This window comes from Athene noctua, chromosome Z (genome assembly GCF_965140245.1).
Source record: "Athene noctua chromosome Z, bAthNoc1.hap1.1, whole genome shotgun sequence".
Lineage (NCBI taxonomy): Eukaryota > Metazoa > Chordata > Aves > Strigiformes > Strigidae > Athene > Athene noctua.
In genome coordinates, this window is record NC_134077.1 from 15644422 (window position 1) to 15670893 (window position 26472).

General features: G+C 41.5%; 1 protein-coding gene across 4 annotated transcripts in view; it reads left to right on the top strand.

Moving 5' to 3' along the window:
• The window catches only part of LOC141973912 (leukemia inhibitory factor receptor-like), a 135821-nt gene that overhangs the window by 61887 nt on the left and 47462 nt on the right, over window positions 1-26472 (top strand). The window contains exon 1 of one of the 4 annotated variants that reach the window (XM_074932908.1): window positions 18048-18182. The exons of 2 other annotated variants lie outside the window; for them this stretch is intronic. The gene's annotated coding sequence lies outside the window, so the exon portion shown is untranslated. Of the gene's footprint in view, window positions 1-18047; window positions 18183-18556; window positions 18673-26472 lie in introns of those variants that run through there. One more of the 4 variants, XM_074932910.1, reaches the window with a different exon arrangement.

The window sequence follows — 26472 nt, forward strand, 5'->3', positions numbered from 1 at the left end:
TGGGAGTATTTTGTGAGAGCTACAGCACATGGAGACAAGAAGATCAACCGTGAGTCTGATAAAGAACAGAATGCAAGAATGCAGTTATGAACAGGGGGAGGATGGGAGCTCTTTAATGACTTTCTTAGTATGGACATGTTACAGATACCTGAGCTGTTTGTGGAAGATGTATTTATAAGAGATTTAAGAGGCAGTTTGAACTCTCAGCAACAACAAAGACCAAAATGTTGGGAATTTTAGAACTGAATTATTGAAACCAGAGAGCTGATGGAAAGGACTTTGCAGAATGGTGGGATAAGATAGCTTAAAGACTATGCAAACTGACTTTGTTGGACCGAAAACAGTGTTTCTACAGCGTTTTTTAGAAAGAGTTGAAATAGACAGTAATAAGGATCATAAAAATTCCTGGTCATTGCAGTTTATAAATTTGTAACATTTTACATGCCATCCCTTGAAACAGAAGAGGTAACAGCTGAATAGCAATGGTTTCTGGAAAATAAGAATGAGAATAGACAGAAAGATTGACTCTTTCATGACTTTTTAAGGTGTCCTGGGAGTCATAGCACAATTATAAAATTTGCTGGTTGGACTGAAATTAGATGATCTTTACCAGTCCTTCTGATGTTACTGATAAATTTGGTGACTACGAAAGACAGAAAATAACATAAAACAGATAATTGAATACCTCAAGGAAGTAGAAAGAAAAAAGGAACTTGAGATAAATAAAGATAAAACCAACAGTTGTCTTTAATCTGATGAGGATTTTAAACAAGCAGCTGATAACTGTAGATACCAAAACAGGTAGCTGAAGTACCTCAGAGCATTGACAATCAGAATATCGGTGAGAACAATGATATTAATGCCAATCTGAGGAGGTAAATGGAATAGGAATGTGTGTTTCTTTATTTTAAATTCAGAAGACCAGAGTTTAGGATATACCAGACCATTTTAATGTATTTTGTTTTACATAGAAGTGACACTTGGTCACTTACTAAAAAGACAAAGAAAGAAACTAAATAACTTCAGAAATAAAATACTGCTCAAGGATGTGTGGGTAAGATTTAATTAGGAATTATGGGGGATCAGTAAAGAACATGAATAGTGATTTAATCCTCACAGCTTCAGTGGGCAGTGTGTGGTTAGAATGACACAAGACAGACCAAGAAGCATCTGGGGAAAGCCCTTCCACTGCTGCTTGAGGCTGGTCAATCAAAACGAGAAGAGGAAACAGTAAATTGAAACAGTATTCTTAAAACGCCTGACCAGCTAGCAAAAAACGTGCCCTAACAGGAGGAGTTTGGGGCAAATTGAGGAGCCATGAATCACTATGAGCTCTAAAACCATGAAGGAGGAAAGGAAGCAAGTAAGTGGGAATGAAATGGACCACCAGCAGAGCCTTGTGCTTTGCAGGCGTAGCCACATGCAATAAGAGACAACCGTGTAACAGACAAGTACATTGCGATTATGGTCTGCCAGATGGTGAGCAAACCAAATTGTAAGCCATATCACCATTTACATCATTCCTGAGTTTACTCATCCAGATCTCAAAATAAACAAAAATGAACCCGTATTTTAAGATGTCCTACTTCAGCTTGAACAGAAGTTTGTACATATTCCCTGAGTCCAAAAAGAATGTCCCGCTGCCACTAATGCCAGTGCCTCTGAGGTGAAAGTGAGATTGTAGGTGCTTATAATGCATACTGCACTGCTGGGCTGACCACACACAATATTGAAAGTAATAACAAAAATTGAGGTGTAGTTTATGGCTCATTTGTAATATGCTGCAGAAGCTGTGTGAGGAGCTAATCTGCCCAGAATTATCAAGGAGGCTGTGGATTTCAAGACAGATTTAATTGCCATTATGAAAGAAAAACCTTCCCACTTATTTTCTGGAGACTATATTTTTGCCTAAGTATTTGAAAATGCACGTACCTCTGCCCTGAAATACACAGAAGTGAATAATAATGCTCCTGGTTCTTGCATTTAAAACATTATCCCTGGAGCTAAAAGATACCTCTGTAGAAATCTGAACTATTGCAGAAGCCGTTACACTGTAGTTTTCCTAATACAACAAGGCCTCATCCCTGCAATAATGACAAATAGGGTTTTTTTTTCCTTCTAGGTTTTGGGTGGTTTTGGCTGAAGATGCTTCCCAATGTATCTAAGGCAGGTGTGTGTAAACTGTCCTTGTCCGCTGCGATGCAGCTAGCCACCAGTGATTCCCAAACTCTTTATTCTGTATGGTTTCATGGAACCATGAAGAAAGTGTCACCTTCGGGCTTGGAAATCTAGAGAAGGGTATTTCCCTCCTGTGAGTGATTTTATAACAGAATTATTTTTAACTAGCAATTCTCTTCTATCTACAATTGAAAACAGAAATAAAAGAGACACTAGTGCCTTCTGGGAAGAGTCAGTGGCACAGAGAGAGGAGAAACTATTTTACAAATATATTCCAGATTTGAAGACAGACTGCATCAAAGCTGAACTGAATTTGAAGCTAAATCTATATTTTAAGAATACAAAAACAACTTGGGGTGAGTCACTGGGAAGGCAAAAGTAACCACAAAGTTTGTGCACAGTCTATACAGTGAGCTTGACATGGTTTCCAAAACCTTTAATTTCTGTTGGTTTAGGGGAACTAAACACATCCTTTAAACAAAACGCTGTGTTTTTGCAAAGTTTATGCTTTGCAAAAATGAAAAAGTTACTGAAAACATTAACTCTTCAGTACTGTAATCACAACATGTGGGAAGAATATGTACTACTGAAAAGCTTGCACACAGGTCACCTTGGAAATGGGTGTCTGAACTACGGGCCTGACTTGCAAAGTGTTCAGTTGAGGAAAAGGAGTATTTTTCAGCACAGTTGCTTTTATAGTTCAGAGCTTCTCTTCCAGATGTATTTCAAGATACTCTATGATGAAGGAGATACGATTTTATTCATTTCATAAAAATTAGGTGCCTAATTTTCACCAGACAAACCTGAGCTTGTTATTTAGACTGTTATCTTCAATAAATCACAAAAATTTTTCTTTGTGAAACTTTTCTCACCTGCTGAGAACACATCATGCCTACTTTGCAGGTGCTTATCAAAATTAATGAATCTATGTTAGTGAAGAAAAATTTTTGGCCTCAGAGTCCAAGAAGCTTATCCAAAGCTCACTGGATTCAGAGGGAGGTTTTGCATGGTGAGGATTTGAACAAAGCCTTTAGTACTAACATGAAATCCTGAAGAGAACCATTTGTTCCTAAAGATGTATTTCAGCAGTATCAATGTGATGTCAGTGTAAAGATTTTTATTGCCTTCTGTGGAAACAGACTGGTAAGAAAAAAGCCATCATAAACATAAAATACTTTCTGAGTTACTCTGCATGAAATGAAGAGAACAGAAGACCTAATAGTCTCCTAAAAAGAATAAATTACATTTAAGCAGGTTTTGCTTTACTTGTGATGATATGAACAGAAATTTGTGATGATGACAGCAATGAAAGTTAATAAACTGTGTCATAAAAAAATCTGGTGCCCCTTAAACATCAGTGGAAAGTCTCATCACATTCTCACCTATTTGCCTGAACCCTGAGTCCACTATCCCCTCTCCTTACAAGGGGAATGAAAATCTTTCAAATCACTTTGTAAAGCCTGTACAAATTTTTCTCAATAGCTCACCAAGACAGTGTGAACTGGAATTTATATTTCAGCACTTTTTATTGGGATTATTCAGAGTATAAATTATATTTTCAATGCCATAGGTACTTAAAAGTATAAGTGCATCTCTCTTATGTAGATGGAAAAATAAATAGTTACTTAAAGTGTCCTAGACATTTGGTTTAAGGAAACTGCACACAGGAGGCAGGTAATTCCTTAAGCAGTGTGTGTGACATGGACAATATGTGTCTTTTTCACCCCTTCTGTTAAAGCCAAATCACTTTGTAGAAAGACTTCAAGTTTCATCAAGAAGGAAAAAGACAGCAGGAGCCTGAATCCTTAATGCAGTAATTGAGGCACTTTCATAGACTAATGGAAACGTGGGTTCTGGTCCTCCTTAAAGAGCTATTTATGCGAAACAGTAACTGGATTCAGTGTATACACAGTCCTCGAAGCAGGGGTTAGAATTGACTTCTCCCCTTCTCTTGACAAGTACCCAACTTAACGCATTAAAAATGCCGTTGTCATCACGTCTCTCTGTTTTAGTAAGAATCTGTACAGATGTCTGTCATTCATGTTTTGTATTCGCTATATTCAGGCATCTTTTGTAATGAGAACAATGACCTAAGGCAGTTCCTTGCATTCCAAGCTCAGAGATTCAGTTATGAAAGCCAAATGCTCAAGGCTGAGACAATGTGTGACTTTGAAACACCTAAGAAAGGAGCAGATATTGGAAGCCAGGCTTTCCAAAAACTCGTTCAAAGCCTCTTCTTAGCCTCGGGTCTGTTTATCTCAGTAGGCATGGGAAAACAGCTCACAGCATCTGGAACACAGTAATTTCCTGCAAACTAATAGTCAGAATTGTCAACCTACACTCATGTAATATTACTACATGACCCTCTTGTGTATGATGTAGTGTGTATTAAGGATAAGACTGACAAAAAATGATACAGATACTGTTTAGAAGACAGGAGGAAATATGCTGAAATAGGTCATTATTTGGCTGTTTTCTATGTAATGCAGGGGCCAAAAGTGTTGAAACCAGATTATTTCTCCCTGTGTATATTGAGGAAGAAAAGGTTACCCAAAGTTTTCTATGCATTTGGCCCAGAGATACTGCAATATGAGAACATGTGACTTGTTAGGAAAATCCTATGTGACTCTTCTACAGCAGCTAACCAAGTAAACAAGAAGTGAGCTGGAACTTTCTGTACAAGGACTTTTACTGGAATAATTCGGAAGCTTTTGAATATATTCTGGTTTCCTTGGGAGGTTCCCTCCACGTTAGATATGTTGCTGGAGGCATCATCTCTCAGACAAATGAACTTTGAACAATTTAAGATTTTGGACTTCAGAAAAGGTTTTTCACCACTTAAGAAGTTTAGGGTCATGTCACCACAGTGATTACTATGCAAGTTGATAGGCTTTTACAAAATACCCTCTACACTTCAGTCTGTTCTTTAAAGAAAAGAAATAGCATAATATAATTTAGTAAAACTTTGACCATAACAATCTTGTTGATAATCTTCATGTAGCATATAAGTATCTTTATAAGGTCACAGTTAATCTCTTTACATATCTTCACATGTGGCTTTTCAGACATTCAAACCAGCATCTGTCTGTGCCATTAAATATAAAATGATTCAAAACTTCCTATCTTATTTTAAGCTTTCATCTATGAAAACCACCAGTGTAATTCTTTTCTTGACTCCAATGAAAAGCATATGGGCATCACTGAATGCTGAAAGCTCAAGTCTATCATGATCACATTATGTCTCTCAGGAGAAATCAATAGTAAAGGGTTCTTAAAAATTCACAAACAGAAGGCATGAAGAGTATGATTATTGCTGAAAAAGTTTTAACTAACCAAGCACCTCAGCTCATTCTTATAAATGATTTTTAGACCCCATTCTGCATAGGCGTTTTCAGAGCTACATTAAGAACTTCACAGTTTCTGTAAGAGAATATGGACATGAAAATTTTTTTTTAATTATTAAAAAATTTATTTCCCTTATTCTAATATGGTTGGTGACAGGGACATGTGGGTGTATTTTGCCCTCTTTTGTTCCCTATCTGTTTCTTCTCACTTGGTTTTCTTGTGCAAGCATTTCCACACTATTTCAGAGGAAGGATCTCAGCTCAGAATTGTTGTTTTTTGCTTGCAGAAACAAATTTGAACAGTGGGTAGCCATCACCTTTAAAATTCATCTTCTTGTCTGTACAGTGACTATGCCTGTTGGGCTATGCCCAACGACAAAAACACAGCAATATTTTGTGCCAAAATTTGGGAACCACTGAGTCTGCAAAGCCCTGTCCATTGTCCTCAGAATAATCCTCCAACTTTCCACCTTAAGCACTAGAGCCCCATGGTTTCCACTAGTTTCCATTAGTTTCCAATACAGAAATTGCCTGTGAAAATTATTTCTCATGCCACATACACTGACATTTCTAAATTGTTTGAATAATAATAATAATAATAAAAACCACAACAACAAAACAAACCTCTTCAAATTTGCATAAAAGACTTATTTGTAGATGAAGACTGGCCACTGTTTGTGTATTTGAGTTTTTAGGTTGGTTTCCTGGTCTTTAGGCTGTAGTAGTAACATTCAGGATAAATATAAAACATCACTTTGTACACTGACTGGTCACTGAACAACTGCTCAATATTCAGTACTTTGCATCTAGGGTATTTCTAAGATGCATGTATCCTATAATTTTAGGTAGTTTTGTATGATCCTTCCAAGCAATACTGCCTCTCCTGCACCCTCATTTCATCTGAACAATTAACAAAATGCAGGCTGCTGTAGATGATTCCTATTCAGAGAAGAAGGCAGTGACAGACTCAGACCTTTAGTAAGCCTGTATCCCTGGCTACACTGGGATAGAGCTGGAATCACTGCTCATAATTCCCTGTTCCTTTCAGCCAGCACTCACAGGAGCTCCCATCTAACTTTCTCAGGTGCTTGTGGCAAGTGCTCTGCAGTGACTTCTGGTATTTCCATGCTATTTTCTCTTCCTGATCATTTCTTTGACTGTTGTCTGTATAAACCTTCACAAATACGTACTAGAAGAGTCCTTCTATCAAACCTTAGGGTAGGGAGAACATATCTTAGTTGAAACCACTTTCTGCTGTTGTTTTACAAAATAACAGTACACTCACACTTTCCCTGAACAATTTTTGGTTTCAGTTCTGCTATTCTGAAGCGGTGGGAAACTGGATAAATAGCTTAAAGATGCCAAGACAGCCCTGCAATTTCATCTGGAAATGAAGAACACAATATTTTATATGTCTTCTACAAACCTGTGAGGTTTTGCTGGATGAATGAGTCATAGAAAAATAGTATAATGGAGGTCCTCTTCTGCTCATGGAACATCACAAATTCTTCATTCTCTAAGTATTTTGGTTTAGATGCTATAGATTCATTCCTCTGAATTGATTAAGCTCAAATAGGAGATTTTGAAGGTCACAAAACCCATAGACTGGAAAGGTAAAGTTTTGTGGAATATATTCCCTTGATACAGTTAATTGCTGCCTCTCTTTCTGAGCTTTGTAAAACCAAACTAAATACTTTTATATTAATAAAGCTAAAGAATATAGAAAATGTGGCAGCCTGGAACTAAAGGAAAGCTAACTTTTGTAATTAAGGTAACATGTGCAATTTAGATAGTGATTGTACACTGATCGGTCAGCAATTAATACTAATGTATTAAGATTATTGAGGAGCTGCCCAATGTTGTTTCTCTTTTGCCTAAAAAAAGAGGGTTTAATGGATAAAACCATTCCTTGAGAAAAAACAAAATGCGTTGATCTTGAAACTTGTAATGATTATTCAGTGTTGCATTAATTTCAAAAGTCAAATTGTAAAATCACAAATTATGTGAATTATGTGTTAATTGCATTTGTTTGCAAGAGCAAGCATTAACACGCATCTTTTAAACATCATTAATTGGCTTTTAGGAATAAAATCATGGGGGAAGAATGAGTCATAGTGGTAAAGTATCAATCTTTCTAATGATAATATCACTAAAGTCATCCTCTCTGCTCCATTCATCTTTTTCAGGAAAAGCTTTGTGAGGGCATAGGTCATATAGTAGAGAATTCAATTATTTTCTCACTAAAACTGACAGCAAATGTTTGCATAGACTGGATCTGCTCCTGCATACATCAAAGACAAGGGATTCATACTTATTTTGCCTAGCTGGATTTGATATTAAACATTCATGCTAATAAATGTGAACTGTTTTATGTCCCTTAATAAAATTTAACATTTACATAGCTTTATCTTTCCAAACTGCTGGAAACTGCAAATGACTAGCTAAGCACAAAGATAACCTTTCCTCCCTAATCTTTAGAGTCCCATGTTTCCCATTTGTTTCCAGTACAGAGATTTCCTGTGAAAGTTATTTCTCTGTACAGCACTGCAATTAGAAAAGAAAATTTAAGGACTGTCTGGGAGGGGTTGGTTCTGCAGCTTATAGTTTATCTCAAAAGGAAGGAGGAGCATCACATTTGGTCAGTATGAAATGAGGGCTAGCTCTCTGGAAATTTCTATGACACTTGGGGCCACAGAGGGTAGCCCTCCGTAAGAAAGTACCAAAGTAACCCTTTAACCAACTTCAGAATAATAAAAGGAAAGAGCAATAGGACAGGAAGGGGAGAACAAAAAGGGAAAAAAAACAATCAAAACAAGGAAAGTGAGAGAGGCAAGAGCATTTGCAGAGCTGTAACAATATATTTTTTGGTGTTTGAGGTAACACTGTCCCCCAAAGTTTCTCTTAAAACTGAAATGTTTATTTTGGGTTGGTCTGAAACTGTGATGGGTAGTTCCTGTTGGAAGCAAACCTTATTTTTGTTCTTCCTCTTACCAGCTGTGGGAACCCATCCCACAGGTGAACTGGTACAAATTCTCCCCGAAGCCTTTGGTACACTCCCTCTTTCTGGAGCCAGAACCAGTTGCACTACCAGGACAGATTTCACATCCATTGCAACAATAACAGCCAGGCTGCAGTCTCTCTGGCAACAACTTCTTGCAAAAAAAGCAATGATTTATGCAACCACTGTCATCTGTGGAGCATATAAACTTGTTTCCTAATTCTGGAGTCTGGAGTTATGGGCATGGAAACAGTGAGACGCCTGCTTTGGTACTACTGCAGGACAGTGCTGCTCTGTACTCCCAGCTCAAAACAGTGTAATCAGCCCCTCCTGAGAATCAATCACCTTTTCTCACTGCTGCTGATCTTTGGTTGGCATGTACCAATGGCTACTGCAGCTCCTGCCTCCTCCAGATGTGGAAGGTTTGGGGGAAGTTTTTACCACTTGGACCCTTAAGAAAAACCTGTTACTGGCACAGTTTATATTAAACTGTAGGAGTGGAAACTTCAGCAAGTCTTCCTGTCGGGGCTCTCTTGTGCGGGTTTCTCTGTGGGAGGGATCAGGACATTCTGGAATAGCTAAACACAAAGACTTGTGTTCCTCTGAAGTCCGGGAAAGTGGTAGGATTGCACAAGATGGGTCAAGGTTGCTGTCTGTAATAAGGGACAGGGTGAATCATACTGTGACTGTCATGGGTAAATACTAGTCTCTTCCCATCTTCCTCAGCAGGCCTAACTGTACTGTGTAAAAAATACATGGCTTCTGCACCTGGATACACAAAAAATGCATGCCCTGGAGCAGGGACCAAAAGCTTGCACTTCCCCCACCCTACCCAGGCACTACTGTTTGCACAATCACCTTCATTTCTGCTCCAGCCTTTTCTGACCCTATAGCATCACTTTTGTTTTTTAAGCATGGATGTCCATGCTTCAAAAGCAGAGTGGACAGTGCCCTCTAGCCTAATGAGGTGGTCAGAGCACCCTGTGGACATGGGAAACATCTCTGGAGCACCCTTGCCCATTTTACCCAAGCTCTTCCACTTCCCAAACTCTTCCACTTCCCAAACAAGCCTTTAACCACCTTTGTAGTTGGAGTTGATGTTTTCAGTGATATATGATGGCATTTGTTATTTCTCCCATGTGACTTCAGAAAGAGAAAATTTTCTGTTGTTTAAATCCAAGAGAGGGTTTTAGGGCCTCAAATGCCAAGTGGGGAAGCCTGAGGATTGTGAGTAGGTAGCACAAGATATAACACAGAAGATGGATGCTAGTGCCATCATCTCCAAAGCCACGAGAGAGAGACTCCATCTAAATGTGACTTCACACAGTGTATATATTCTACAGCTTAAAGGTCAAGACTGTCAAGAGATTCTTCCTTAACATCAGTCTTGTTAATTACAGGCATGAGGAGGAGGACTACATGGAAGGCCAGGGGTCTGGAACAAGGCATGGTGGAATTGCAGCCTGTTGACATATATCAAAAGAGGGAAGACAACAAAACCTCTGCTTACAGAGCTGTGTAGAAAAGCAAAACTGAGAAAAGAAATGAGACAACAGGAGTTTTCTTTTGGCTATAACAAGTGCCCTGTGCTCAGCAGGTTGCTTCCTGTGATCTTTTTCTCTGCTAACTAGATGCTTCTATGGATTTGTAATTATATATTTTAGGTTCAGCAAAGAGTGTGTCTGGGCTTTGATTTTTTTGAGTTCTCAACTTTCCTTTAAATGAAGGATAACTAGCAGCCTAACCAAAGTATGAGGAACATTAAAACACTGAGTGCTGCAGTGCCCATAACTTAAGCGTGTTGAGCTCCAGGATGCATTCTACAACAGTGCCGGGCATAAAACAGGGTAGAGGTACAGGATAAAGAGGCATTCAGCACTTGAAGCTTGCAACAGCCAGTGTGCCAAAACCAGACACCTTCACAGGTACTTCACTGAAGTACCACTAAAACTGGAATTAGGAACCTAATAATGGCTTCCTAGGTGTATATTCTCCTGAAAGCCAGGTACTCCTGCCAGACAAGGTAGTATCCATGTTCCAGTGAGTACCTAAATGACTTGGTTATAAAGGTTGGTGGAAGATGAGCATTGCTCTTGTGCAGAGATGTGAGTTCATGAAGAGCAGAGTCCAGATGAATTTTAGGGGCACAATTAGGGGCACCGCTCTGTTCCCTCAACTGTCACTATGTTGCTTCATACACTGAACAAAAAGCAAGTTCCCTGTTTTCCTCAGATTCCTACTGTCAGTCCATCCTGGCTATTGTGGGTGTGCTTGGGTCCTGGGCCATGCCTGAAATACTCCAGTCTAGTGGCGAAGGCACATAGCTGACAGCTGAACTCACTACCTCTCACAGACTAAGGACAGCTTAGAGCACAGGACTGTGGTTTGACACAAGGCAGGAGTGCTCCTTCAACTTTTGCCCTTGGCTGTTTATTCCTACCTCCTACCAGCCTTCCAGTGGCTTGATATTTGAATTCAGTGTAATTCACAGAAGGGGAACTATTCAGTTAAAAAAATACCTTGAGGGGAGGTTAATTATGGAAAAAAAAAAAAAAAAGTAATTGTTTCTTTGATCAGTTTTACTGTGTGGATGTGTGCAGAGATTTATGCTAACACAATGCAGTAGAGGATGGTAGAAGAAGCAACACAATGGATGCTCAAATTCATACTGCTGGCAGAAACAGTACCTGCTAAACCATAATCTAGGCCAATACATGTGTTAACTCAGTCTGTGCCTCATGCACTCACATTATCTGCCTCAAGAACATGCTTTGCAGACTCCCTGGTGAGCTGTGTTTCAGAGCAGGGAGCTGTGAACAGAGACAAGTGTCAATGAGAATCAGGTTTAGCTCAGTGCTGACAAATGGAGTTCTATGACACGGGGATGGTTGTTCTCTGCATCTCAGGTGACCCAAGTAGGGAAGGAAGTTACATGGATATCCAGCTTGGCAAAGATAGGAAACAAGACAGAGCATGTTCTGTTGCACAATTTTCAGTATGTATGTACATTTCTGGTGTCTCCAGTGCTGTCCACACATGTTCTAAGAAATGTTTTACAGAAAATAGTTTTCTGCCTGAAGAAGCTTAATTTTACAGCCCTGATGCTACAACGAATCATCCCCTGGGTGGGCAGCTCCTTTGGTTTTACTAGGGATGTGCAGAGGCAGACTGAGATTGATGTCAATCTGCAAACTAGAGAAAGGAAATGTGCTTGTTACACCAGAAGGGAGGATGTGAGGATGTATGCAGATATGTAATTAAGTGGGTACTAGGTTGGGATTGTATGTCATTGGTAGAGATGTTTTTGATAAAAATAAAAACACGAGGACAAAAATAGGTCCACCTTTATGGAAACTCCTGGAACGCATACAGAATTTGCTGCAATGTTTAACCTAATGCAAACAATTCCCTGCTTTTATGAAAACATCTTTCAACTTGACTTTCAAATATGCTGAGATTATCTTCTTTACTAGAGTTAGAATTTCTGCTTACGTACAAATACAGACCTTTTATTAGCCTGCAAGAGTACTGTGGTTAACCAGGGTGACTGAAACACACCAAACAATATTTCTAAAGTCAGGTCCCGGAAGGATAAAGTTGCTTCTAATAAATGGATTTTGCCATTGTGTCCTTCAAGGCCACACCTTAAGGTGTCTTATTTGCACATTATTTAATACTGTAATATCCCAAGCCCTGATGCACTGTGTTAAGCAGTACTGAAACCCACATCTGAAAAATGACATGTAAAGACTAACAGGAAGAATGCCATGAACCATGTAAAGAGAGAACTTCACACGCTCCTGAAAAGCATTTGTTAAGTGTCTCCACCTCCTCTCTAGCTGAGCTGTCTTTGTCTCGCTACTTTTATGCTGATGCATAGAAATTTGGTTCCAAGCAGTGTGGGCTTACATCTCTGTCCAAGGATAGTATGGGAGAAGGCATATTTCTTTCCCCGGATAGTGCTCAGGGTGGGGAGAGGGTGTTGCTGCCTGGAAACTTTGTGCAGGGAGAATTTTGAAAATCCTAGCCACTTATTCAGGATTCATTGAAGCTGGCAGCTCAGCTGAGTTACATGAATTCTGGTCAAATGGCTCCGGTTGATGTAGAGATCAGCTCTGCAGTGCATGTGAATTTCATAACAGTTTAGGGTGCTTCAAATTCATCCGATACTGATCAGAGATGTTCAGGCCATTGATTGAAGCACAGAAAATCTGAAGCATCGACTTACTAAGTTTTGTGGTACAGGGGACATTTCTTCGTGGATCTCACAGAAATAGAGAAAGCATGTCAATTTCTAGCTGATAAATTTTGGTGAGCAGAAAGGTATGACTGACAGGAATGGCACTGCAGTGGAAACAGAGCCAGCACCACAGTGATAAGAATTGCTAAATAAGAGGCATAGCTGAAAGTTGCACAGAGCAAGGCAGTATGTTTGAATGTGACTGATACACTGATATTGGGGAGCTAACTGAAGGCCCTGCAATATTAAGAGTACATGAATGTCTGAGATGTTCTCAGTATCTTTTATTTGCAGATTTCCATGCTTCTCTGTCTATTACAAATCTACATTAGCTTCTGACTCTCATAAATCCTCTTTTTCATGATGTAATTAGGCCCTTCCACTACTGTGCAAAGTAAGCCTCTTCAATTTCATATCCATAAATCAGACTTAGTTCTAGGACTGGTTCCACTAACCCTTCCACAGTTAGTAAGATTGTTACCATTTGTTGGTATTTCTTCAGAAATTTATATTTAGCTTTATTTCTTTCCAAGAACTATGCTGTATCTTATTTCACTGACCTGAACACTGACCTCTCATGCTACTGTATGGGACTCAGCAATGGGACGCATCCAATACGATGATTAAGCATGTGCTGAACTTTGCACTGCCAGTATAATAAACTGCTGGATGGCACAAATGCTTAGATTGGGAAACAGGAATGCAGCTGTAAATCAGTTTACAGCATGTAGGTTGTGCTAGCAGAGGAACTTCAGCAGTAGGTCCCTTCTCAGGCATTAGCTCACTGAAGGCCTGTAGACATTTGTAACTGAAGTATTTAGACTCATCGGAATAAAGTACGAATGGAAATTCCTGCATGTGGAAACATCAGAAGATGCACTAGAGCAAAGGTGGAAAGAACAAGCATTAATGGCCATGATGAACATGAATGACAGCAGTCAAATCAAGGAATTGTGATGACAAGACCAAAAATTCACTCCCTTTGCTCTGATAAAACGATAGCATAGGCAACTTGTTACCCTCAAACCCATGCTCTGCTACCATGGGCTCAGATATCATCTTCCTAAGAGGAAGACAGACAGTAGCCATGAAGATGGCAAAATGAGATAATAAGGCAATGGGAGAAATTTTTCCAAAGACTCCTGGAGGATAAGGCAAGCAAGGGTCTGAGGCAAAATCATTGCGTAACAATTGTTTGACTCACAAAGATATAAAAGACCTGTTCAAAAAAATTGTTTGCTGTTGCCAGTCAAGATAGACCCAATGTACTCAGTGAGGACTCAACAGCTGGTGCTCCTTGTCCTCTGTCCTATGCACAAATGACCACAGTCAGACCACTTGGACATAAAGATGTTGACACTTGACAGTGCACGGCAATGAGATCCACCTGCTGGCATCTCTGTATCGCATGGGAGAAGTTTTACCTTCCCTGCTGACCATAAGGGTCTTATTACTGGTAGTGAATCCAGTATTTTCACACTGTATTTTTCAGGCATCCGAGGTAGACTTTTTTCCAGTGAAAGGAATGCCAGTGCCTTCATTTTAATTGTTTTTGGCAAGTAGTATTTCTCTTTCTATTTATTTTTAAATTCATGGCACTATCTAAGTTAGGGCAGGTTAGTGGATCAAAGTCGTTCACTGCTTCTCCCTGCAAACACAAAAACCACAAAAGACCATATGGTTTTCCTGCAGACAGGGGAGATCAGGGAATTTTTTGAAGCCACATAGCAATATATTGCCAACATGTCACTGGGTTTACAGGCATAGGTCCCTAATGAGGAAAAAATTCTCTGTATTTGAAAAATATTAATTACAGAGAGTTTATTTCTCTGGGGTCCATGTACTCATTTTCAAGAATAGCTCTGCACCAGCTTGACAACACAGGGATGCTTCCACTGAAACCTCATAGGAAAGAGCTGTTGTTTTGTGAGTGCACCAAAACACATGCACTATCCACAGTACTCCAGGTTATTCTTGGCATGAACAGAGGCTACCCCTGCTCTTATCAGAGCCAGTGTGAGTTTTGTTACTGCCTTTCCTGAATACATTCAGTCAGACCCAAATTTGCTTTGTTGCTTGTATTATAGAACCATTTTTTAAAGAAAACAGGAATAGATAGTCCATAAAAAGAGTAATTGGCAGACCTTTGCTGGCAGTATTGTACAATCTCTGGTGTTTGTAAATGCTGGTAGAAGTACTACCTTTCACATTTCTGGTTAAACTTACGGTTTGCAAAATGTGCGCACAACTTCTCAGCAAAGGAAGTTCTTTAATATTCTTTATTGGCTGGAGGAAAGTGGGTGCCAAATACAACTGTGAAATGGGAAACAATGCACAAAGGAAAAGTTCCAGAACATCAACACATCCGTTCCTTTTCTCTGCCATAAATAACCAACACACCCTTGAATACAAGACTAAATGGCTCCAGGAAACTCTCATTAATGAAAATGTCCTAGCTGGTCTTCTCACTTTCATTTGGAATTTACATGCCGCAAGAAGATTTTTCTGACCTAGACAGCAGATATATTGTTCTCTAAGTAATAATAAGTACTGAGATAAACTAAGATAAACTAAACCTAGCCTACTATCTGGTGGGACTTAAACTTTTCTCTTTCACTGTCCAAAATGTTAATGTTGAAAGGCTCAGCCCTGCTGCTGTTAAAATCAATGACAAAATCCTACACTGAGTATATAAAGACACTGTGCATTCCAGCATCTGTCCTTCTGTTTTCTGGCAACCAGAGATAAGGTAGGAAACAAAATAAAAGGCCTGCATATACATACTACATGCAGGTAAGTTTCATTATAAAATATAGCAGCTATGACATTTTACAAGGAAGATCTCTTGATGAGACAGGATGCATAGATAGCGTATTTTCTGCAGATAAGTAGTAGTAGGGTAATTATACCAGTCATTTGTCTAGGGGATATTTATAGCAAAATTATCATATTTCACTGTATAAAAAAGAGATCACTGATACCTGATATCTCTAGCTTTATCACCTTGAAACTTATACTATACAGACTCAAATAGCATGAACTCTAGAAAGTTTCTTAACTTCCAAATAAGTCATTAAAAATTGAGTATTAATAAAATATCAGACCTTAAAATAACTTCAGGAACTACCTGTACCTCTGATTTCTCCTGGCAGTTTCTGATTTCACAATCACATTTTTCCACTTAAAAAAAAAGCCAACCCACATATCTTTCCCCAGTTCCTGTATGGGGTATCTGTGAATTACAGGGAAGCTGTCTTGCTAATTAAAAAGAGAAAATAGTAAAAATTACTATTGCTTGATTTCGTCACATAGAAAATGAGCCAGATCTTCTGCAGTAACTCATGGTACACATGGTACACGGCTTCCTGACAAGTGAGATGCCTGTGAGCCTTTACTAAACATGAAATAACATGAGCTGCAGAGAAGAAAGTTGGTACGATTTCATTTAACATTTTCTATGCCTTTGAAAGAAGGTTCCTGTGTCACTTTCGTGGATGGAAACCTGCATTTGTGGGTCTATCATCCAGGGCAAGGTGCATCCTTTTGAGCCTTGGATGCAGACTCTACAGAGGGCACCATTGCTGCAATTAATGAGGTCTGGAAACAGAGACAGGTAGAGGCTGTCCTCCCTTCGATGGGTCACGTGCAGTGATATGGCCGCCTTCTTTCCAGGTCTTCTGGTACTACAGATATTCCCAGTTTCATTGTGATTTGGATGCGGTTGCATGGAAAGTGGGCAGGAGGCTTCTGGGCTAGAATGGGAACAGGGAACTAAACACAATAATGGTCTTAGGCAACTGACATACAAAACCTCTTGGTGCCTGGAGTGACATCTAGACCACAGAATTAGCCATCCAGCAGACCCTCCCAGTGGGGAGAGATGTGGGATTGCGAAGAGCTGCCTGATGTGCTGGAAAAGTAACTGCTTAAACCCACTAGATAGAAGACCCCTAAGAGAACTCTCTAAAGTCTGTCTATTGTTGGAGCTATGAATTCTTCAATATGTACCAGGAAAAGACATCATCTGCTTGGGACGCACATCCCAGGGCTTTTCTCAAAATGCTGTTTAAAAAAACGCCTTTCTTTCCCAAGAATGACATATTTATAAAGAGACTCAATCTTTCCTCTTGAGAAGGTGACACAGGTCAACGGATAGACAACTGTCTCAGGATACAGGGCCTGAAGTCAAGCATGCTCTTGAGTCAAAAGAGATCTGAACTCATGTTCAGATGCATGACCTAACCACAAGGTTCATGCATCTCTTGCTGACCTACTGAAGCTGCAATTCTCTTTGCACAAGCAAACCACTGAAAAGTGGAGGAAATGGTGGAAGATTTCTTCTCTATGAAATAGCCTGTGTTCACTTAGCCTGAGCAAGGAATGTGCAGGATGGCAGGAGACTCTGGCTTTAGCCAAGATGAGACACAAGTCTAGCCCAGGACCTCCACACAAGTATTTGCAGTTCTCTACCATCTAGGTTCTGAGAAAAACAATCTACAGCAACTTGGAAAATATAGACAGAAAAATGCAAGGAAAACCAAGCAGTTACTTTTTCTCCCTGTTCTGCTGTGGTTTACTGGGGAACAAGAGAGGAGCCACAAGCTTGCCAACTCTTCTGATTTTATGGGTCTCGTGGTATATATTTTTTTAATTGCCTGACTCTTGAGACTGTGGGATTGTGAGGATTTCAAGTGTAATTTAAAAGGAAGGCTGGCATGTAGCTGTTGTGGCTTCAAAGAAATGTTGGAGGTCAAGTCCCAGACCTCAAAAACTAGAGACAAATACAAAGATAAAATGAATCAAGAACCTCTGGTTTTGGAGGGCCGGGCCCACCGCTTTGAACCCTGGAGAGCTGGCACCGTTGGAGACAATTCAAGATACATTTCTAAGAAGGATATTTGACCGTGCCATGCAGAGAACGTGAAACGACCAGATCAGATCCGCGACTTCACCCCCCCACCCCCGCAGCACGCCCTTCACAGACCACTGGGGACCCAGCGAAACCACCGGCCACTCCAGTCACAACTCGGTCGCGACAGTACCGCGGCAACGCAACTAAAGGCGGCTGTCAGCCTGAAATCCTCTACGGCTTCGGCCCGATGCAGCCCCGACTACGGCGACGCGCCTCCGCCGAGCACGGCCCCGCTGCCCGGGCCTGGCGGCGGCGGCGCCCCGGGGGCAGGGCCGGGGCCGGGGGCGGCGGCGGCGCCGGGCGGTGCGCGGCGCAGGCTCCTCCCGCCGGCAGCCCGCCAGCCCCTCTCCTCCATCCCTCCCTCCCGCCCCGGCTCCATCCCTCCTTCCTGTCGGCGCTGCGCACTGCTGCCCGCCGGAGCTGGGCCGCCCGGGACCGCGCCGCGGGCGGGACCGCGCCCCCCCCCGCCGCGGCATGAGGCTGCCGCAGGGCACGGCGAGGCGGCGGCGGGTGAGTGCCGGGCTGGCCGGGCGGCTGCTGCTGCCGGCGGCGGCCCCGCGGAGGGGGCTCCGCTCGCACCTGGGAGGGGGCGGCCCGACGGGCGCGATAATCGATGCCCCCTCCACCCCTCCATCCCTCCCTCTGCCCGCCCCGGGGAGGTGCCGGCGAGGCGGGGGGTTGCCAGCCGTGCCGGGGGCCGGCCGGGGCCGCGGGGAGTTTCCGAGCCCCCCCCCTGCGCCCGCCTCCCCGCTTCCCTCCGGCGCGGTGGCGGCGGGTCGGGGCTCGGCCGGGGGCGGGGGGCGGCGGCTGCGGGAACGGGCCCGGGGCCGGTGCGGGCGCAGAGCGCGGCAGCTTCCCCCGGGGGGACGGAGCGGAGAGCGGCGGCTCCTCGCTGCCGCTGCCCGGAGCCTGCGGCTTAAATAGAGGCTGTGTTTTGTCAACAGCTCATTCTGCTGGCCGGCAGGTTGGCTGGTTGGTTGGTGCAAGGACTGAACAGCGGGTAAATAATATTTATGCCTCTTCCTGTGCTTCTAAAATTTTTTAAAATAGGTAGCACCTTTCCAAAAAGGGGGACCTTGGGAGGGGAATCCGGAGCCCTTTCTCGCCGTTGCGGAGCATGCAGGCATGCTGCGCGCCTCGCCGCACGCTGGCTGGCTGTACAGGGACACCGGCGCAGTGGCAGCGTGCTCTGTCTATTTTAAGTGATTGGATTTCTAATGTGTTTAGAGATTACGTTTAAAAAAAGATCTCTCCAAGGCTCTGAGGTAGTTCTGGAAAGAACGTCATTTCCTTGTTAAAATTCAACCTGTGGAAGTAAATTTGAACCGGGCATTTTGTGCTGGCATGTTGTGTGTTGCTTCGGTAGGAGTTGGTGGTATACATGGTTGGTTTCTTTTTTAATTGTAATCGGTGGTGGATGCCTGGGAACTTTGCTATAAATGGCAGTAAAGCTCTGGATAGATATTATAATCATCTAGTGACAGGGAGACCTAGGCTGTGCACTATTTGCAGGAATTGTCACTGTGATTCTTGTCCACAGACTTGCACACTTAAAAACTCCGTTGCAAAAGTAGACAAATATTTATATTCCATAATTAAGCTGTCAATGTTGTGTCAAGTTCCCTTCAGGGAAGCATGGGCATTGAGTAGCTTTCTGCTGTATTTGAAACCCAACTTGTTACCTAAGTAAGGCAGTGTGACTTGCCTTTGACATCTCACCTGGAAGTCCGTTCTGGCTTTTTTCCTTACTGTAAAAGAATTCTTTAAATTCTTCTTAAACCCTTAGTTCAACTCCACAGCACAAACCCAGACTGTTAATCAGACTTAACAGGTTTAGTAGCTGTGGGGAAGATTAAAGTCCATGTCATGCCATGTTCCCTCTCAAATCCGCACGTGGCAATGCCAGCTGAGACAATATGTTGTTTAATGTAGATCCATCCGTGCACATGTGCTTCATATGTAAAGCTTTGCACATCCTGTAGGGAAGAATGCATGAAAGTCTTGATCTGCTAAAAGTCCGTACTTGTCTTTAGCTTCTCAACCATTGTATGCTGTGTGATTTTGGTGATAAAGCTAAGCTTTGATTTCAGTATGGTTTTGGTGATAAAGGTAAGCATGTGCATAGAAATCTCTTGGATTTGGCCCCAGTCTGCATCAAGATCAAAACAAAAATTATGTTTTGATAAGGTGAAGGATTAGTATGTGGAAGAGACAGAAGCAAATGCAGGGAGTGGATCCACAGAATGAGTAGTGTCATATCTGCAGTTGATTACTATTGCTTAGCATGGGTTGACTGTCGTTAGCTGAATAGGGGTCTGCAGGTTACATCTGAGACCTCTGCTGAGACCACTAAGACAGTATAGCGTCAGTGGGCTGCAGGGCTATGTATCTAAACTGGAAAATGTTGCAGAAGTCCCCAAATGGAAAGCTTAAAAATCACTAACTTGGAGCTGGAGTATTGCTTTTAGGCAGTCAGTAGATCACCTGATTTTGTTTGATTTTTGCTTTCTGTTTACTTAGTCTTCGTATCCTTTCATCTTATCATTGTTTCACCTATTCAAACTTTTACCAGCGTTATTAAGTGATAACAGTTTCCATTCCAAACATATCGCTTTAGTCACTTAGAGCTGCCGGTGGCAAGTAATATCTATGAGTTAGATTGTGCAAAATCCCTTTACAGGTGTGCTGAGGGAAGGTAGAGACTTAACCTTTAGGGGAGGGCATCGCATAGAGACTTGCCAAAGGCAAGTCAGGAATATGTGGGAACAGCCATGTAAGTCGGGATGCCCTCCACTTGTGGAGATGCTCTCTTTCACAAGTGGCAAAACTGCTGCTGCTACTTTAGCAGGGAATTCATGGGCTTTAATTTTCAAGTGCTTGATGAGTTACTATCTATAGCTCTAAGGTCACATCTGTTTCAACATCATGCAGCTCAGGGATTTAGTGAATGTTCAAAAAAAAATCTGAATTTATTACTGTCCGTAGGTAATGCTAGAACAGAGTCTGTAAATCTGTTAGAAACATCTCTCTTAGAGAATGAATATTAGATTGTTTAATCCGGTGTGTGACTGGCAGCAGTTCTTGTGCCTTATGAGAAGATGTATTTAAACTCGGTACGTTAGTAAGAATTCCACCTGAAAGATGAAATGGTACTTCAGGAAGAATGTGTCTGGCAGTCTTAAACAATCCAGATGTTTATAAGTACTGACTCTGTCTTGCAGAGTGCAGTGCATCGCAAGGCTGGTGCAGACAGATTGTTTTTCGGCAGATGACCCAGTAGATGATGTGACTGGGTAAATGAGGTTCTTTTCCACTGACACTGTGTGCTAGTGCTCAGAGGAGTGCAGAGTATGCTATATTCAACAGTTCCTGTTGTATTAATACATTTGTTGGATGAAAGCAAAAATGATTGATAGATTTTTAAATTATACTTTATATTACCTTGTAATGACATTATTTGAGCTGTTGAAGGCAGCTTTTGGATAATGGAAGGGAAAACAAAAAAGAAATCAGTAAACTTCTTGAAGTTAGTTTTGTTCTATTTTCAGTAAGTATTGATCTAGGACATAGTTATAACGGAAACACTGAGATCTTAAATTTGGACTGATGTTGAAATACAGAGGTGGTTCAAGTGATGGGATGTTAATTAGCAGTAGAAGAGTTCTGATGAGGGAGGTTTCAAGATACTCATATAGGTGGAAGGTTGAGAACTCAAATCAGATACTGGTGCCTCTTTAAAAGGGGATGCTGTTGCTCTGAGTTAGACATTGATTCTTATGCAGGGAGACACGGAGAACAGATGTGAAAGTCAATTTTACTCCTGTTACCATAGCTAACTAGAATTCGTTGAAATGATTCATGTTTTGGTGCATCTTTTCCTCTGAGATTCAGTTACAACTTCTTTTTGACTGATAAGCATCAAATTTCTGTCTAAAAAGAAGATAAATAAACTAGTTCTAGATAAGGCTTTAGAAGTGATTGTGCTCTGTGCCCCAAGGCTGCTCAATGTATTTTGTTCCATAAACAGTTTAATGTAAAAATTATAAATAATCCTTGGGAGCAGGACCTGGAGGCCATGGTCCCTCAATTGAGAAGGTGAATACCCTCTCACAAGGACATGGAGTCCTGCTCTGACTCAGTGGTTACTTAAGCTGTGGAGAGAAATGTCATCTACAGAAAGGCTGGACTTGTCTGTTACTTCAGGTCGTCTCTGGGGTGGTTGGAGGTGTTGCCCATACACCAGCAAGTGCTGCAGTGGCTTAGCTGCCTTAGAAAAGGGAGCATCACTGCTGCTTTGTTTTCCTGATTATATCTTTAAACAAAACCAAAGGCTTCTGCTTTTTCTGGGGAACCTAATTTTGTGGTTCTACACACATTTTTATCAGCAGACGGAGGCAGAGAATAATTGCTTTGTGAATCTTGAGTGTCTAAGCATCAGGCACATGTTGTGGCCCTGTCAAATATGAGACTGTGCATCCGTGCATGCTGATGCCTACAAAATTTATCATCACGTCTCTCTCCTTTTTTTTTCCTTTTTCCTCCCACTAATACATAGCTGTAGCTAAATGGGATTTTGAAACCTGTTTCTTTTAGGTTTAAGCAACGAAAGTTCAGGGGTTTTAGGTGCTTAAATGTCTCCAGGGATCATCTTACAGAACCTTAGGGATCCCTTCCAGAGTCATTAGCATGGCAATGATAGGGGCCATATAAATTCTTAGATGGCCAGAGCTGTTTTCTTACCTGCCTTTGGGAGGGAGGGGGCAGCTAGGATACTAATCGCCAGCAAGCGCAGAGGTTCCCATGTTCTTTGCCTGCCTTACTGACTTAGAAACCAGCAGATGGTAATTAGACAATGATATCAGAAGGTTCTGATCTGACATTTAGAATAATACTCAGGGACTGTTTTTCATATGCACCATCAGTATTTTGCTGATCGTTGCTGTTCTCCCTCACCTGGAAAATTTGCAATCTGAAAATTTGCACTGTGGGAGCCCTCCTGTGTGTCTGTAAGGTCTTGCACTTCCTGCAAGAACCAGCAACTCTCAACAGGGGCTTTTGCCACTTTGCTGCCGTGCTCTCTGCCTTTCCCTGCTGCTGTCTCATTGAGTCACTCCTAGTAGCAGGTTTCAACTGCAGGCAGAAAGCGCTTAGACTAAAAATAACTCCTAGCCCGTTGGTATGAATGTTGGTCAGTGTGTAAGGTTTTGAAGGGCATGTCTCCCCTCCTTGCCATGCAAGGTCTGGAGCTGGCATTGGAGCGAGTTCAAAGACTGACTGTTGCTACAACAGAAGCAGCTTTCCCATATCCCACAGCCAGAGAACTGCTGAGTTGTCAGCTGTTGAGTCCAAATTACGCCTTTTACCTCAGGGAGCACAAGTTACAAAAGCACATGTCATGGAAACAAGGACAGCACTGTAGCAATTCACTGCTCCTTCTGCCTCACTTCCTACCCTGCCAAAAATCAGATCCACAGGACAACTCACAGCAGAGGACGGGTAGCCTGTGTTGCCATCTTGGTGTTAGGGGAGCACATGGGAGCAGGATGGTTTCGCACCCTCTTGGGCCATGTGTTGCCAGGGAGCAGAGTCCCCTTTCTCACCTGTAAACCCAGCAATTTAGGGGCAGCTCCCTGCAAAACCAAAAAGCACCGCCTTTCAGCCAGCCAGCCTTGGCCTCCTGAAATTTCCTAAGTAGATAAAGTAGCTCTTTCTTTGGGTTGCTTTTATGCTGCAGCATTTTCCTCACCAGCCAAATAGTTTCACTGATACAGTACCATTAGTTAGAGAATGACTGTGGGTTTTTGATTTTTCTGAGGGGGATGCTTCTGTAGATGAGCAACATTAAACCAGTGTTCTCTGCCAGTATAGCTTACTGCATTTTGATCATCAGTCAAAAGCACTTTCTTTCAGAATATACATATATTCTTGAAATAGAGGTATATATCAATGTAGCTTGATAGTTTGTAGAGAATAATCATGGAATTTAAATAAAGCAATGTATTTTTACAATTTCTTTAGGTGATAAACACTCTCTGAAAAATATGCCGGAATGCTTCTTGTGCAACAATGACAAAATTATGCAAGCATAAGTTGCTTAAAGATATATAAAAGTAGAAGTAACGGGTGTTATTGAAGGTAGTTTACACTGTCAGTCTAGCTCAGAAATGGTCCATGATTTACTTCTGAGCCTTGGCCGTTCATCTGAACTAGTTTTGCTCCCTGAATTAATCAGTTAGTTCCCTAAAGAGGAAATGCAAGCTCAGTTGACTAAGTAGCATGGTTAAATGTTTATTCTGGGTGGTGTGGATATGGCCTATGACAAGCTTGGCTAGCATGGTGAGCAGAGCAAGCCAGCTCTATCCCAACTGGCTTTATGCCCTCGAATACCCCCAACGTTGTGCCCTTGGGCATGCCACACATTTCAGCCTAAAGCTTTAAAAACTACTTTCTCTTCATTTCAAGCACTTTGAACATAGAAGCACGGAAGAAGCTGATTTAGATGCAGGTGGTGACCTGGACCACTTTCTGCAAAGTGGTCTAGTCTGCACCTGGACTTGTTGGTCCCAAATAGTGTGAAGGTGAGCCTATCTGCAGCATTTAGGCTGGGATACTTCCACATTTCAGTCCACCAGGGTGACTTGAGCATCTCTGATACTCATGCTTTCTGTAACTCTACAGGCTACATTTCAAATTACTTGCATGTTTGGGAGTTGCACAGCACGTCCCACATATCTTGGAGAGCCCAGAGGAGAGGGAGATTTGGATGAGTGGGCGACACGGTATGGCTCTGCTCAGTGTGGGACTGGCTTGGGCAGGTAGTTGCCTTCTGGGGCTCTCTGATGGTATCTGCCTTAGCCTGGCAGCCTTTCTCCCTTCCAAACAGGACTTAACATGGTCACCCAGAAGCTCTTGTGCCGAGACAACAGTGCTGCTCATCATGTGATGTAACCCTGTTTGTATGACTGACCATGGACTTGCCTTTCTTGAACTGGGTGATCTAATGGCCTCTCTTAACTATAAAATCAGTGAGGACAGAGCTTCAAAATATCTTTCTCAAATAATTGGTCTTAATATTACCACAGGGCAAAAATGCTGCTTAAATCAAATTAACTTCAGAAGAAAATTATAGTGGTCAGTATTATAGGTGGGGCTTCTGCAGACTCTGAAGCCCAAAGGTGAATGTAAGTTAAAAGTATTCCCACTGCAGCTAATTTTCTCAATATTTCATGCTTTGGATCAAGTTCAACACTTGTGGCAAAAGAGATGTTTGACCTCTGAGGTTTTACATCTACTCTGGAGCTAAAACCGAGGAGATAAGCTTTTAATGTTCAATCCTAGGCAGAGAGAGAATGGAGAAGAGAGGAAAAAAAAAAAAGTGATTTATTCATATTGTAGACTTCAGTGTTGTCTTCAGTTATGTGCAACAAGCACTGAAGTACTGTGTGTATGAGGTGGACATAAACGTCAAACTCTTTTACTTCTGCTAGGATTTCTGCTGGTTCTAAGGATAATAATATCTGTTCCCTAGAGTCTACCTGTTCCTCTTCCTTTTCCCCTCCTTCCCCCTGCTCCGTATTCTTCCAAAGGTCACAGCTATGAGAAGTCTTGAGCATACAAGTCTCTGGGCACGTAACTCATAATTCATCTGCTAGAACAGCATTGTCATGATTCCCATTATAGATCAGCCTTTTCCTCCAAATTACATGCAGTTGGCCTGTTTCTTTTTTGAAATGCTAGGAAATTTCTGAAATAAGGTATTTTTGACCAAATGTTGCCTCATGATTCAAATGACAGGATCAGTCTGGATGTAAATGCAGCAAGCTATCACGTGACCCTTATTTGAAATATCTCAAAATCTGTAGTTTGTCCCCTATATATTGTCTATACCATTAGAACTCCAATTAATGTGAGATCTGTGCAAGATTCATGCTCATCTAGTCTGACGTTGGCGTAAAGTGAATTGAAGACTTTTATCTGGGAGGATTTAAATTGAGCCTACATTTAGAATTTTTTTTTAGGAATGTATCCAATCTTATTTTTTATTTCAGTCACTTCACCCCATGCTTGAAGAGCTTTGCCAGTACTTAATTACCTTTACTTTTCACCATGTGCACTTTTCAGTGGAGGTCTACAACATAGTGTTGACTCTTGTATCTCATATATTGTGGGCTATATTTAAATACTGTCTCTGTGTAGGTAATTGAGAACTGTGATCAGGTAACCTCATTTAACTAAATAGTTGTATTGTTTTAGGCTTTGCAACAACAGACGCTCTCTCAGACCCGAACTGCTCTAAGTAATCATTTGATCCTCTGTATAAATCAACTTTCTACTGGATTAAACCATTTCCACTGCTAACAAATGGCTAGTTTTTCTCTTGCACTGTTGGATCTAGTGCCTTGTAAGGTAGGCTTATCTGTACCGAATAAGCTGTGAGGACTTTTATCTTCAGCAACTTTTATGTATTTATTTGCTTGAGCTGTAATAACTGATACTTTGAAAACTGAACGTGTTCTGATTGCTTCCCCATAATTCAACTAATGAGTGGTGCAGCTAGTGTTAATATGTGAAGAATGTATCCTTGAAAATATTAGATTCCTGTCTGTTATCCTTTTGCCCTGCTGTAGGCATGCTTGCTAATCAGTAGGTAACTCTGGGTTGGATTTTGAGCAGTGGTCAGACAGAAATGGGAGCAAGCACTCAGCATTACAATAGCTGCCAGTAGAGTTAGGTCACTAACAGGCTTTCAGCAATATAGTGTTAATTTTCTTCTCTACACACTTAAGCACAGAAGGTATAA